The sequence below is a fragment of the Harpia harpyja genome, chromosome 5 (assembly GCF_026419915.1).
Source record: "Harpia harpyja isolate bHarHar1 chromosome 5, bHarHar1 primary haplotype, whole genome shotgun sequence".
NCBI classification, from domain to species: domain Eukaryota; kingdom Metazoa; phylum Chordata; class Aves; order Accipitriformes; family Accipitridae; genus Harpia; species Harpia harpyja.
Genome location: NC_068944.1, coordinates 17331683 through 17345771, shown reverse-complemented (window position 1 = coordinate 17345771; position 14089 = coordinate 17331683).

Sequence of the window (14089 nt, the reverse complement as noted above, 5' to 3'; positions counted from 1 at the left end):
CTGATGCACCCAGAAAATGCTAGGTGAAATCCTGATCATGTTGAAGTACTTGGCAGATCTCCCTGTGCCTTTCAAGAAATGTCAGGATTTATACACATTGTTAGGGAAGACTGATAGATGACTACTTACAGCATCAAGATGAGAGATTGTTGCTTTGAGCTGGATACCCTTTCTTTTTACACAATCTCTTCTACTGACTTTCCCTTTCTAGAAGCCACAGTCTGCATCTTTTAGTGGTAATGCAAGTAGCTTAATAGGATGTTTTTAATGGCATAAACTACTTACTATCAGCATAGTACACATAACTTTGCTGTAACAAACAGCACCCTTGCTCACAAACATCATTTCTGTGCACATGCTAAATAAAGACACTGTTACAAAAGGTTTACACTTGATGAAGTACCAATGGTGAAATACTGACTGAAGAAAAAAACCCTCACACCTCTCTCTCCCTAAAATTAAGAACATATAGAATTTCTGAGCTATGAAAATCAAATTATTATACCTTTCCTCAGACTGTGTAACCATCTGCAGCTTTACTGACTTCCATGACTGTAGATACAATCCAAATGAATCATAATCTTCCTGTTTTGGAATCTGTTCTCTCACTGTTGCTTGAGATTTTATTAACATTGAAAGGGGCTGGAGCAACAAAATGGCAGAAAGATTAAGAGTATTAAGCTTTTCCTGGTGTTTTTATTGCTTCATACATGACCTAATGATGTGAAAAATAACATTTTAACAGATGTTACTGGAATACAATTTCCTCTAAGCTAATAATGTTTCCATCCTGTGGAACAGTAGCTTCCAACAGTCTACAGTACTTGATCGGGTCTCATCTTCTTATCCAAATATAAAGAAAGAACTGTTAAGGAGAGAGATTAAATATCTAAGTGATAAGCTTAATACGAATTTTTCTATTCCTCAAAACATTAAGTTTTCCTAGTTCATGTGTGATGAACACATGAATGGAGCTCTTATAGGACATACAACCTGTTGATGCAGTTACTATTTCTGGCTGGATGTTTGTTCATATTTATTTTCCCCTTCAGTTTCTAGCAGAGTTTGACTGTGACATATAGAAAACAACTACGGCAATGAAAAAGTGTGGTATATTTACCTCCAAGGACACTGTGAAGATTCAAACAGTGTAAAAAATAATTTATTTAGAACAGGTTAGTGAAAAGATGAACATTTTGTCTCCTCCTTTCTCTTCTCGCCCCTTCCATCCTCTGTCCCCCCAAAGATAATATATGACACTAAAGCTTTTGCTAATACATCATTTTGCTGTTTTGGGCACACATTCATTATCTTTTGTAGTAGTCACATGTAGAAGGTGAATGGAGAACAAGCCAGTGTCAAAGTCAAAGCTTGGGAATTAGGAAAAAGATTTAATAGTTTCCTACTCTTTTTATATGACCTTGACAAACTAGCTTTGAGGTAAAACTATGATTTTTCTTTCAGTGTAAATTATTATATGATAACAAAATAAAATAATATAAAAAATGATAGTAACAGCTGATAGTGAGAATTAGATTAATATGTATGACATTTTTTTACTGTGCCTTAGCACAGGTCAATATACTTTATTGGGACTCAAAGATTAATGTAGACCATCTTGGCTCATGCAAAAAGCACTTTCATGAAGGGATTTTAATTCAAATAACTACTGTGAAATGTGGGGTTATTTCAACATTCAAAAGCCACAGTTCCTTGGAAGTAAATAGAGGTAACTAATAATCCAGACATCATGTCGTTCTGGGAAGGGGTAGATATACACAGAGAAGACAGGAAGGGAAAGCTTTTCGAATTTAACCCCTGTAGTAAATATATACACAAATCCAGTTGTCTACAACTGAAAGCAAGACAGAAGCAGAGGAGGCATCTTTCAAATGGCATACGTTCTATTCAGTCTCATTTAGCTAATTATTGTAATCTGTATTGAGTTGTCTTCACTTTGTCCTCCGTATACTACAAAAAAACACAGCTTCAGAATCTGAAAAGATTTCTGTTGTCTTCTGGTGAATTTGGACTCACGAAGAGGTAAAGCAAATAATATATACCAAAGCTGTGGCTGACTGGCAGTCTGTTCTCACCTACAATAGAGTTAAGTCTGATGGTACGTGGAGACTGTGCTGAATGACAATGTCTTCCTGTCTCATTCTTCATCCTTTCCTGTATACATCCACTGCTCATCTCTTTCTGTAGTTGCTGTTTTGTAGAGGAAAGTTTTATGGTTTTGAATTTTCTATGTATGGTGCTTCATACACTTGGTCACAGATGATGATTAGGCCTTCTAAGGAGAACAGCAATGCGACTGTTACTCTTACTACTACTAATAATGATGCTGCTGAAAAGAGACATTGTTGGTCTTAGAATCAGAATATCAAGTTATCTGCCCAGCTTTGTCACTGATCTGCTCTGTGACATTGGTTGATTCATCTGTCTTTGTCATCTGTTGATATAAAGGCCTGAAGAGGAATAGAGCCTTTTCAATATTTTGGAGAATGAAAATAGTATGGTAACATCTACATAATAAGTGTGTGTTTGTTTGTTTTCTCTTTTAAATTGAAAATATGAAGTATACCTCTGGATAGAATTCAGTCCTGGCATAAGTCTGGAGTAAACCATTCCTGAGCCAATGTCAGCAACAATGTAATTTCAGTGTTGCATATGGAATGGCAAGGGAGCATCAAGACACAATGAGCATTCCTGAAAATGATTTGGCATTAGAAAGGCATACGAATGCAATATGATAATCATACCAGTGGGATGGAATGTTGTAGAAAAAAAGCACAAATAAAGGCTGCCAATACTTTCATTTCATACATCTTGTGTTCTATAGAGTTTCAGACAAAGAAAGAGATTGAATTAATTTGCTTATTCATTCTGTCTTTGAAGTAAGTGTTCTCTCAATTCCACAATGAAACAGTAGAGTATAAATATATTGGAGGGCTAGTATACTTTGTTCTGAGGTAAAAGAAAGCTTCATATCCTTCTGTTGGGTATACAAGTAGATAAAGACAAATACTGAATTGTTGTTATAATATGGGAGAAACCATATTTGCAAGTAACCAAGAAAGGTTTTTAGAATGTATATTCTCCTCAGCTAATTTATTTCGACAGCTGAAGCTTGTTAAAATCCTTCCCTAAAGTAAAACATGCATCTTTGTAAACCTTATGGTTTAACTAATCTGAGATTAATAAATACCAACTTTATTGACAGGGACGCTCCATCTGAGAAGAGAAAATGAATTCATCCTTCTTGCCATTCAATCATAAAAAACCCGAATGGTTTTGTAAATTTTAAAATCTGTCCTCCATTTGGAAAAGAGAAATTAAAGGCCTCCTCACTAGCAAGTTGTATTGGCAAAGCAATGCGTGGGAAGAGCCAACGGTCTTGAACAGACTACATAATTGAATAATATCTCTAAAGTTTATTTGTCATGTGCATCAGGAATTGCTGCTCTGTTAGGAAACCAAAATGGAGGCAGCTCAGGTAAGCTATCATCAACTTCAGTAACAAAACAGGTTTTGCTCTATCATTTTATCTCTGTAATTTGATGGTGGATGGAAATGATATAAAACAATTGATACGGACAGAATTGATACATGATTAATTTTAAAGGTCATCATACTGTCCAAATATATTCTGTGTGAAATAATTTATCAAGATTCAGGCCAATAAAGCTGGACGGCTCAAATTTTTGCTGAGTGAATTAAAAAGGATGCCAATACTCTGATACCAAAATTATTTTGTAAAGTAAATGGAATCTCACAGAACGTATGTTCCACTGTTTGCTTTCAACATGTTTAAATGAAAAAAAGCCAGGGAAACAGAAGACATAAGAGTTCAAAGAGCTCATACAGGACTTTTTTGTAACTACAGCAGCTGTTTTATTTGTCCAGTAGCTCAGATGATACAGTAGGTCAATAATAAAACTTCTCTTTTTACTATTTGGTTTTTTTTTTAGTAGAATCTAATCTTTTGACACTCAGTGCGAGCTGAAGTGTAAAATCAGAATATCTTATGTTTAGAAGAAAAGCAAGCTAGCTGGGCTTAGGAAAAAACTGTAATAGCTTCTGAAACATCCTATTCTTTTTATTTTTTATTATTTTTCTATAAATAAGATCATATTGACCTTTGCATTACAAAACAGAGAGCAAATTTAGTGGGTTTTATACATATTGTCCAAGGAGCTAGAGACATGTTATTTACAGCCAACAGGCAGAAGAGTGAGTAGGTGCAAGATGACATGATGTTAGACTACAAGGATGCAACTTTAACAAGCTTAGAAACAGGACATCTTGTTTACAATGGAGTGTATTCATCAGAGAGCTGTTAATTATGAATTATTAAACTTAGTGCACTTCAGAAAATGTAATTGAACGCGGGAGACTAAAAATATAAATTATAGTCTGCAAGTAAATAAATGTAACCTTCTCCTAGCTCTAAAACACATATAAAGTATAATATTAGCATACAATTTAAAGGTCAATTAGTAGTGGTAGTCTATCAGTATTATGTAGGTTAGCCATGTTGGCAGCTTGAAAAATAACTGACTGGTCACATGATTTTATAGACTTCTGTTACACCCATACTCCTTCACCTTTCTCTCTTATTTTTCCTCTCCTCATTCCCTTTCACTCTTTTTCTCCTTTAATAAATTTATTTTATTATACAACCTCTCAATCTCTAAAAGGTTAAGATGTACCAGGTACTCTCAGTATTTGGGTTGCAAAATTAGATTACAGCAATGGGTTTCATAATCAGTGCTTCTGGCAGTGCTGCCTTCTAGATCCACCTAGAACAAAATTCTCTACCAGTGTTTACACGTGGTCAGGATTTTGCCTATTTCTTATAAAAGACAGGCAAAAGACATAAAACCAATACACTGCCTGATGTCTTCTCCTTCTGCCTGTGTAGTTTACGAATTCTAAAAGAAAAACTTTTCAAGAAACTATGGTACTTTGTAGAGGAAAGGACAGAGTAAGAAAAGGGAAGTAGTTCAGATAACTTCTCAGGAGGTTAATAATGAATTAGGGAGCCCCCCTTACCTATGTAAACCAAGTTGTGAGTGGGAAGCAGATCCTAGTCAACAATATTTGAAAGACATTACATTACTCTCAGCTGGCTATGATGCAGCCCATGTCAAATGAATTGTGTTTTGAAACTAGGTCATAGAGAATAAGTCTTCACATAACTGCTGACCATTAATTTAACATCTTTGTGGGCAGTCTCAATACAGAAAAAAAGTACTGAATTAACACACACACTAAAATACCCCCTCTCTTTCCATCTGATTTCAAAATGTTCCCTTCAGGTCATTTTTTTTTTTAGTCACACTGGTGAAGAAAACCTGTATTAGCCATCACAGAACAAGATCAAGAAAGCTTCAGATGTTAATGGATTGTTAATTCAGCATTTTTATAATAGCATTAGAAAGAAAAGAAAATAGTTGACCAAGCAAAAATAATTCAAGTTAAGGTCAGTCATAAAACCTTTCTGATATTTAATCAGCTGCCATGCTCAACTTTCAAAACTTCTAGCAGTTATGATGTTCAAATCAGGTCAAAAGTAATCATTAATACAGGTATGTATTTAGACAGAATTTAAATTCATTTTTGGACAAAGTTCCAATGTCTTCCTTTTTTCTTACATCTTTTTCTTTTAACCTATATGAAATTGCAGATGTTCGCTATGCAATAATCTCAGTAAAATTCTGGAAGTAACAAGTAACATAATTATGAAACACTACAATTTTCTAGACACATATTGTGAAAGATATCATAATAACTGTAGGGACAAGATATTCTTGTGCATGGAGCTGGCAGATATCTCTACCAAATACTGAAATGAAACAGTGAAATAAATTCTTTTAGATCAGAAAGTATATTTATAACAGAATTAGCCACAAAAAGTAATCTGTGACTGACGTGTTGAAATGCAAGACAAAAATAAGCCTCTGACTTTTTAGTTTCTTACTTCTAATTGGTGATTTTGATTGGCTTGAGCGAGGAACACAAGGACTTGAATGTAGAACAGGCAAAGAATTATTTTCTGTAAAAAGGGCAAATTTGATCAGGATTTTTTATTCAGAGCAGGAGGGCAAAATAACTGATATGGAAGAAGTACAAGACTTACTGAATGAAAAAACCCAAAAGAACCTTGAACATGTAAAAAAGAATATTAAGGCAGCAAGCACAAAGTATAGAAAAAGAATCTGCAAGAAGGATGCCTATGACACCATTGCAAGGAAGTACAGAGACAGAATGAAAATAGTCAAAATATAGTTAAGCTGAACTTTTTAAAGCAAATTACAACTGTCAGTGACAAAGATAAAAATAGAAAAGGGTCATCAGGGATAGGTAACAGAAGAAAAGTGATACTAATGCATGCTTAGAAAGGAGTAAAGATCAAGGTTAATCTATTCCAGTTGCCAAAGGAATATTTTTGCCTCAGATTTTTTTTTTTTAAATATGACTGGTATACAGAAAAAATGATGGTAAGCTATCTTAAAAAACCAAACCAAACTAAAACCAAAAACCAACAAAAAAAAAGAAGTATGTAACAGAAATAAAGATATCTGAAATGGAAAGAAAGCTTAGACTGCATATTCTAACAAAATCAGGATAGTCCATTAGTCTCTATCCCTGAAGAATCTATTGCTTAAAAGAATCATCACTTGAAATTGAAAGTCCAGTACTATGAATGAATCATGGCAATGTTCTCTGAATGGACAGCAGGAAATACAGCACTGTATGTACATCCTATGTATGTACATAATAGGCCTCAGTGCTGCATAACAGCTTAGAACCTATTTTGGAAAAAAAAAATACCAAATCCATGGAACTCTGCAGACCCTCGAGTAAGTTACAAAATTGTTTTAAAGAGATAGCACATTAGATACACTCCATATACATATGTTTGCAAGTACACATATATGCATATTTTCTGACAGCTGATCTATTAGATCATCACAGTCATCAGTTCAATGTATCTAGATTTACAAAGGCTCTTCGTATAGCTCCCTGTAGAAAGTGATATTTCAAATAGACTTATATTCATCAGAAATTATGAATAGCTAGGTAACAGGAAAGTGACACAAGTTACATCAAACAGACCAGACTAGGAAGAGATTAGACAGTGATTTTCCTCAGTTGTTATTCTTGTGGTAGATTTGTTCAATATTCTCATTACAGACCTTCATGCAGGAAGTAAATGGGTACTCTGAGATGTGCACGTTGTACAGTGGAAAGTATTATCCATATTCTGGAAGACTAGATCAATAAGTGGAAGAGTCAGATGAACTTCTCGACTAAAGCAATGGAAATTGAATTAAATTTAATAATACAAAGCACAAAGATATATACTTCAGGATTAATGAGAAATTGAGCCTATAAATGTCAACTACATCAATTGTATGTGACAAAGGAAAGGAAGAATCTGAATACATTGGTGAGTAATAGGATGACAGTGTGACATGGCTGTGAAAATGCTAATGACATCCTGGGATGCATCAAGCAAGGTATTCTCAGTACAGATAGGAAAACATTGCTCCCATTTTGTAACATGTTGGCAGGATGTTACTCAAAATATTCTATCCATTACTCATCTGGTAATGATGAAATTAACCTGAACTAGGTGCAGAAAAAGGCTATAAGGATGACTATGAGAATGGAAAAATCCTTATGAAATTATGTTAGAAGAGATAGTAAAACAAATGTTGAGAGAAAACTACTTTCTTTGCAAGTGTGAAAAAACAAGAAGGACAAGCATGATCTGCTTTAGAAGACAATGCTCTGCTATGGATATAAAATGGTCATGAATAATTCTGTCATCACAATTAGAGAGTTGTTTCTAAGTAAGGTCCTGGGATAGCCTTTCTAATGTTTTTGGCTTTAACACAAAAGTTGAAAAGTTTATAGAAGAAGGGATCACATAAGGCAAAAATACATCAGTCCTAATTCTCATGATGAAAGACTATATGTATTCAACTCATTTAAATTTTCAAAGGCTGTTGAAATAAACTTAAATGTTTCATTGATCAAAAATATGGACCCTATTTATTTGGTACTACACAGAAGTTACATGTTGTTGAGATTACCTCCTAGATAAACAAATTGGCTCTTTTTGGTGTTCTATTTTTTACTCTCCATCCCAAAAAGCACTTGGAGACTGATCACAGGCTACTGTACAGGTTCACAAGTGGCTCTAGCAATACTGAAAATTTTTCACATGCCCGCATGGTATTTCTTGCTTAGATACTCAAGTGCTCATCACATATCATTAAATTAGTAGTCAGGAAGTCATCCCAGACTGACTGGCAGAAAACATTGGAAATTTGTTTTAATTTGCTATGCAGTGTCCTTACCTAGGTGGCTTCATCTAACAAATGCTCACATTCTTCCAGGAATCTAGGACAGTGTCAATGCCTGTGATGTTCTCAGCTATATTTCTGTACATTTTTGTAGCTTTTGATCTTGTGTTGAAATACTGAAGTCTTTGGTTTGCATAGTGTTATGACTTGTGAGATGTTCAGCTAAGGTTTTTTGGTGCCTATCCAAGTAGGTGTTCTTTAATCTATAACTGGTGAGCACTGGGCTCTATTGCTATAGCTCTTCACCCCCCTCCCCCTCTCCCCAAGCTCTATTTCCTTATTTGTTTGTATTTGTTTAAGGGCTTAAGCTGTATTATTGACTGCTTTCCCAACCTGGTAACAGAAGTAATACCACATTTTGTGTAATTCTTGTTCTTTGGGGCCTTAAAACAACATTCTGGGTCCGTGTTACTGAATGGGTATAAATCTGATTTGGGATTAGATGAAATTCATGTAATATTTTAAAATTTAGGATCAATATTGTAAAGAACAAAATTTTAGCTGTTAGAGTGTCTTAAACACTGCATATGTATATACCTACAAAATCACTGGTTTTGGTTAAGCAACTTTGACTTATCTTTTCTTCCCTTTACTGATACTTACCTCACCTTTCTCAATTTCTGTCATTTCTGGCTGAATATCTGAAACAACCTGTTATCGATCCCCTACTGTATGTCACTCAAGACCACTTTCCCAGTAATTAATTGGGAAAAGACAGCTCACCTGGGGAGGCTCTAGCCTCATATTTGCACACAGGAGTCTTTACCACTCAGGTATCATGACTGATGCTGCTCTATATATCATTGCATAGAAAAGAGCAAGAAATTCAGAAGGCATCTCCAGTATTTTTCTGCACAGTGCTCCAGAAGAGAAATGGGGGAAAAAGTAAAGAGGTTTTGTTAGAGAGAAAAAAAATTGACAAATTGAGATTAAGCAAAGGGGAATTCATATTTCTAATACTGAGGAGGAAACATAAGATTTTCATCATTTCAATCAGCAGTTTTACTATTTTTATATGCAAAAATAAACAAATGTAGACCAGTATGGAAACAGGCTTGTATGTATTTGTTTTTGTTTCTTAATCTGCCTTTTCCACTGCTTCCTCTGATCTACCATGACAAGAAAGTAGCAGGAAATTGTAGGTTATATTTTCTCAATTCATTTGTTGTCTGTTTTAAAACAGTGTTTAATAATTTATACATAATAACTTTACAAAATACATATTTTTGAAATAAATATCATTCTTCTACAGAAAGAAGAATGCCTTATAATATTAGATTCACTGACAGCTGAATCGTGCTTCCTTTAAATGAGCAATGCCATTGTTTCCCTTAATTAGGGAAAGGTCAGTGTCAAATGAGAATAATAATCATAGTGATAAAACTTTACATTTATATTATGTGTTGTGTGTGAATAATTCAAAGTATTTTTCAAGTTTAATAGCATTTAGCCAAGTATTAGAGGTCTATTTACACAGAAGAAGCTAAGAACCAGGGCACAGACAATTTAAGTGACTCTACCCAAGGCCACACGACAATTCAATTCCAGTAAAAAAATAAGATTCTATAATTTGTCTCCTTTTTTCCTAGCTAGACCTCATTCCTGCCAAGCACCTGTCTTATAGACAAATACCCTTGTTCTCAATGGTGAAGTGAAATGAAAGGAAATGAAGTCACCTTCTGTGGTTTTATTAGCTGACCTGTCTTGATGAAATATTGAACCCTTTAAAGATGGTGCATAGAATTTATCTTTCTGGTCCTAAATATGTTAATAATATTCTTTTTCTCTTGTAGAAATTTTGGTTATAGCAGAAATGTGGCAGTGTCACCAGAGGTGTGTCCTTACAGCACCAGCTTTTGCAGCTGGGTGGATGTCATGGTTTAACCCCAGCCAGCAGCTCAGCCCCACCCAGCCACTCACTCCTCCCCCGTGGGATGGGGGAGAGAATTAGAAGGGTAAAAGTGAGAAAACTCATGGGCTGGGATAAAGACAGTTTAACAGGTAAAGCAAAAGCCATGTGCACAAGCAAAGCAAAATGAGGGATTCCTTCCCCACTTCCCATGGGCAGGCAGGTGTTCAGCCATCTCCAGGAAAGCAGGGCTCCATCACGCCTAACAGTGACTTGGGAAGACAAACGCCATCACTCTGAACGTCCCCCCTTCCTTTTACTTCCCCCAGCTTTATATGCTGAGCCTGATGCCATACGGTCTGGGATATCCCTTGGGTCAGTTGGGGTCAGCTATCCCGGCTGTGTCCCCTCCCAACTTCTTGTGCCCCCCCAGCCACCTCGTTGGTGGGGTGGGGTAAGAAGAACAGCCCTTGGCTCTGGGTCAGCACTGCTCAGCAACAACGAACACATCCCTGTGTTATCAACTCTGTTTTCAGCAGAAGTCCAAAACACAGCCCTGTACTAGTTACTGTGAAGAAAATTAACTCTGTCCCAGCCAAAACCAGTGCGGTAGACTTACAAGTAAAAAGGAGCAGATGTGATAGCAAAGGACTAACTGCATTAACAGCTTAAAAAGTAAATGCCATATCAGACAGAAACGTGAAGGAAGTGAAATACCTTCTATCTAAATATACACATGCAGTCACAGCTGTTTCCGAGGTAACACAGTGTGCCTTTCTGAACAGTAATTCCCAAAAGCAGGTGTAACTTTCAAGGGATGAGTCAGTGCAGAAAGACATTCAGACCCATAACATTTCTAACACCAGCAGTTAGTTATTTTAGGTGAATTTTTCCTTGTCACAGGCTTTTATATAATCACTAGCAAAAGTTTGCCAGGAAAGTAACTGCAGTCTTCTGGCAATCTCTCTCTCTGCTTCCTGTAGAGTTGTCTGTGCTTCTCTATGTCAGTAAAAACAAGAACAAAAATAAGTTGATAAGAAAGTCAGGAGGAGCAAGAGTATTTGATTAAGCCTTCACTGCCTGACAGAACAGCTGTCTATAAATCTTCTGTGCATTTTTTACCTTGGCAAAACTGGGCACTAGCCAGTAGCATACGATGCTCTGTAGGCAGGGAATCCAATTCTCTACTGCCTGAAGCCTGCGTAATTTCTCATAGTTTTTCAGAGTGCATGTAAAATACCACTATTCTGATCATACTCACACTTCTTTACACTCAAGATAGTGATTACCTAAGGCAGTGTGGAATCAGACCAAGAAAGACAGGGAAGAGGACTCTTTCCTTATGATCGATATTTAAGCAAGAAAATACAGAATAATAAAAAAACACATGCATTTTCATGAGCTTTCACTTTTTTTTCAGTGTTTGCAATAGCATTAATCAATTTTTAATTATGAATTCAGGCAGGTGTTAAAATATTCAAACTGTATAAAATTTTCCAATGGATTATCACTGCATTCAAACCCACTTAAAATTATATTTTTGTAGCACACCTATAAAAACTGTTATTTAATCATCTCTGCAGAAGGTCTATTTAAAACCTATGCACAGATTCAGAGAACTAGATTCCTGCTGTATTACTTTTGGGTGCAATAATATGTGCTAGTGGACAAAACTATCTAGAAATGCACGGAATGAATATGGAACATCTACTTTTTAATCTTTTATAGTCTCTGAGTACATCTTGCTGCACCTTAGTCGATTTGTCACATACTCTAAGGGTCGTTTACAGTGAAGGACTGCAGATTTGCAATTTTAATGTTTTTTGTGGGCTTGTTGCATAAGGTCCCACAAAAGCTTTGACAAGATATGATTAACTATTTGTTTCTCATTCACACTCATAATTTTCATTCACGGATTCAAAGTAGAGGCCTACAGTCAAAGGAGATGTGACTGGCTGCCTTTCAGCATTATAATGGGAAGTAATCATCTGTCATGTAAATTCTCCCCCCCCACACACACTTTTGCTCTCATGTGGCAATAACTGCAGTCTAGATGAATCTGCAGAGAATATAAAACATCCATGTTCTGCTGTATTTTTGAGAAATGACAATATATTTATGTGAATAATTTTTATTGTTACATCAGCATTTTAGGTAAGAAGAAGATGATGTTATTCAAAGAAGTCTTGAAAATTTGGAGAGGTATGTCAGGACACAGGTGAGATTAAGAAGTTAATAGCCTCAAGAACATAAGAATGTCCATAGTTCAGACTAAAGGCCCTGTAATCAAAAGTGAAAAATTAATATAGAAGAAACCTAGCAAGGAGAGAACATGCTGAAATGTTCTCAAAAGACTTTCCCAGCCTTGAGATGGAATTACAGTTCCAGGACTCAAGGCAGATGATATGTGCTTGTTTATACTACCCAGATGAAAACTGGGAATGGAAAGTGCTTTCACATCTCTGGGCAGATATGTTCTTCTTGTCTTTTATCCCAGTCAGACTTTGTTTTCCTCAAAACAATCTGCCCACCATTGTATAAACATACTACACTTCAGAGACTTCATATTTTTTTCATAATGATCAGTTTAGTAGTCAGAGAACCATGGACCATTACAAGTTCACTCATATTCCTCAGCTGTCACATCTGACCAGACAGTAATGCTTACTGATTTGAACGGTTTGCTTACAAACTATGTAAAAACCGTACTATTACATTTTGAGAAATGGCTTTAATCTATTAGTTGACAGGAGAGGAACAAACAGAAACAAAGGAAATTGGTTCTGCAACTTTCATTTGTAGGGAGCTGCAGTGCAATTATTAAGATTGGTGTGAATGGAGAATGAACAGGATTTTTTGGCTATAGAAGTAATGGAAGGAAAAGCAGAAGAAAACAAGGCCTATAAGGATAGCATGCATTGATAGCATGAAGATTATCAGGTGGTCATCAAGACCCACACACACCTACATGTTGATTCTCAAAACATCCATATCAATAGACAAATAACTGAGTAAATTCTGAACACTCATAGAGGTTGGACAGGATCGAGAGATTAATCTCTGAAGAGGCCAACAGACACATGCAAAACTAGCACATAGGCACCAACCTAAGAAAAACTGAGGAGATGATGAGTAGCTGGTGTTCCTTGGAATCTGTAACATCCTGGGTCCAACTGCTATTGTACAAGCACATTGGTCACTGCATGCTGGAGAGGCTGCTAAGACAAAAAGGTCTTGGTGCCTGTAAGTATGTGAGTATGAGTGTGAGTGTTAACAAGTTAAATTAGTCGGGTTTGTTTGGTTTAGTATGGTTTTTAATAAAATGATCTTTCCCTCCTAGAAGGCCTGCACTAAGTTTTGCTACATTTTCACTATTATGTTATGGCATTACTTCCTACCTTCTCTATTTCTCTTTTGTTCTTCTTATTTTTAATTTTATCATGTATCCTCCTTGTGCATGAGCTGGAAACAAAACAAAACAAAGCAAATAAAAAAAACCCCAAACACCCCAACTAACCAATCAAGATGTGGTCCCTAAACATTTGTTTCACAGATAGCACTTTCCAGCCATAGAGGTTTAGAAGAAAGAATGATGAAAACTGAAGTACAGCCAGACTATGAACAAGTTCCCAAAATGCTTCCCTCAACAGCCATTAAACAAGATGCTTTCTGTCAAGAGGATCCAATTCAGTCTGGCTTTTGGTACTTCGTAGATCTTGTAGGACTCTTTGAAAATCATTGTGTGGAATCCAGTAGAGGTTCAGTGGTTAGTCTGACTCGGTGGTTACATGACTTCACCATCTCTGTAATTTGCAGAAAATTGAAAATGTATCAAAGGCATAGACTCAAAAAGGAAAAT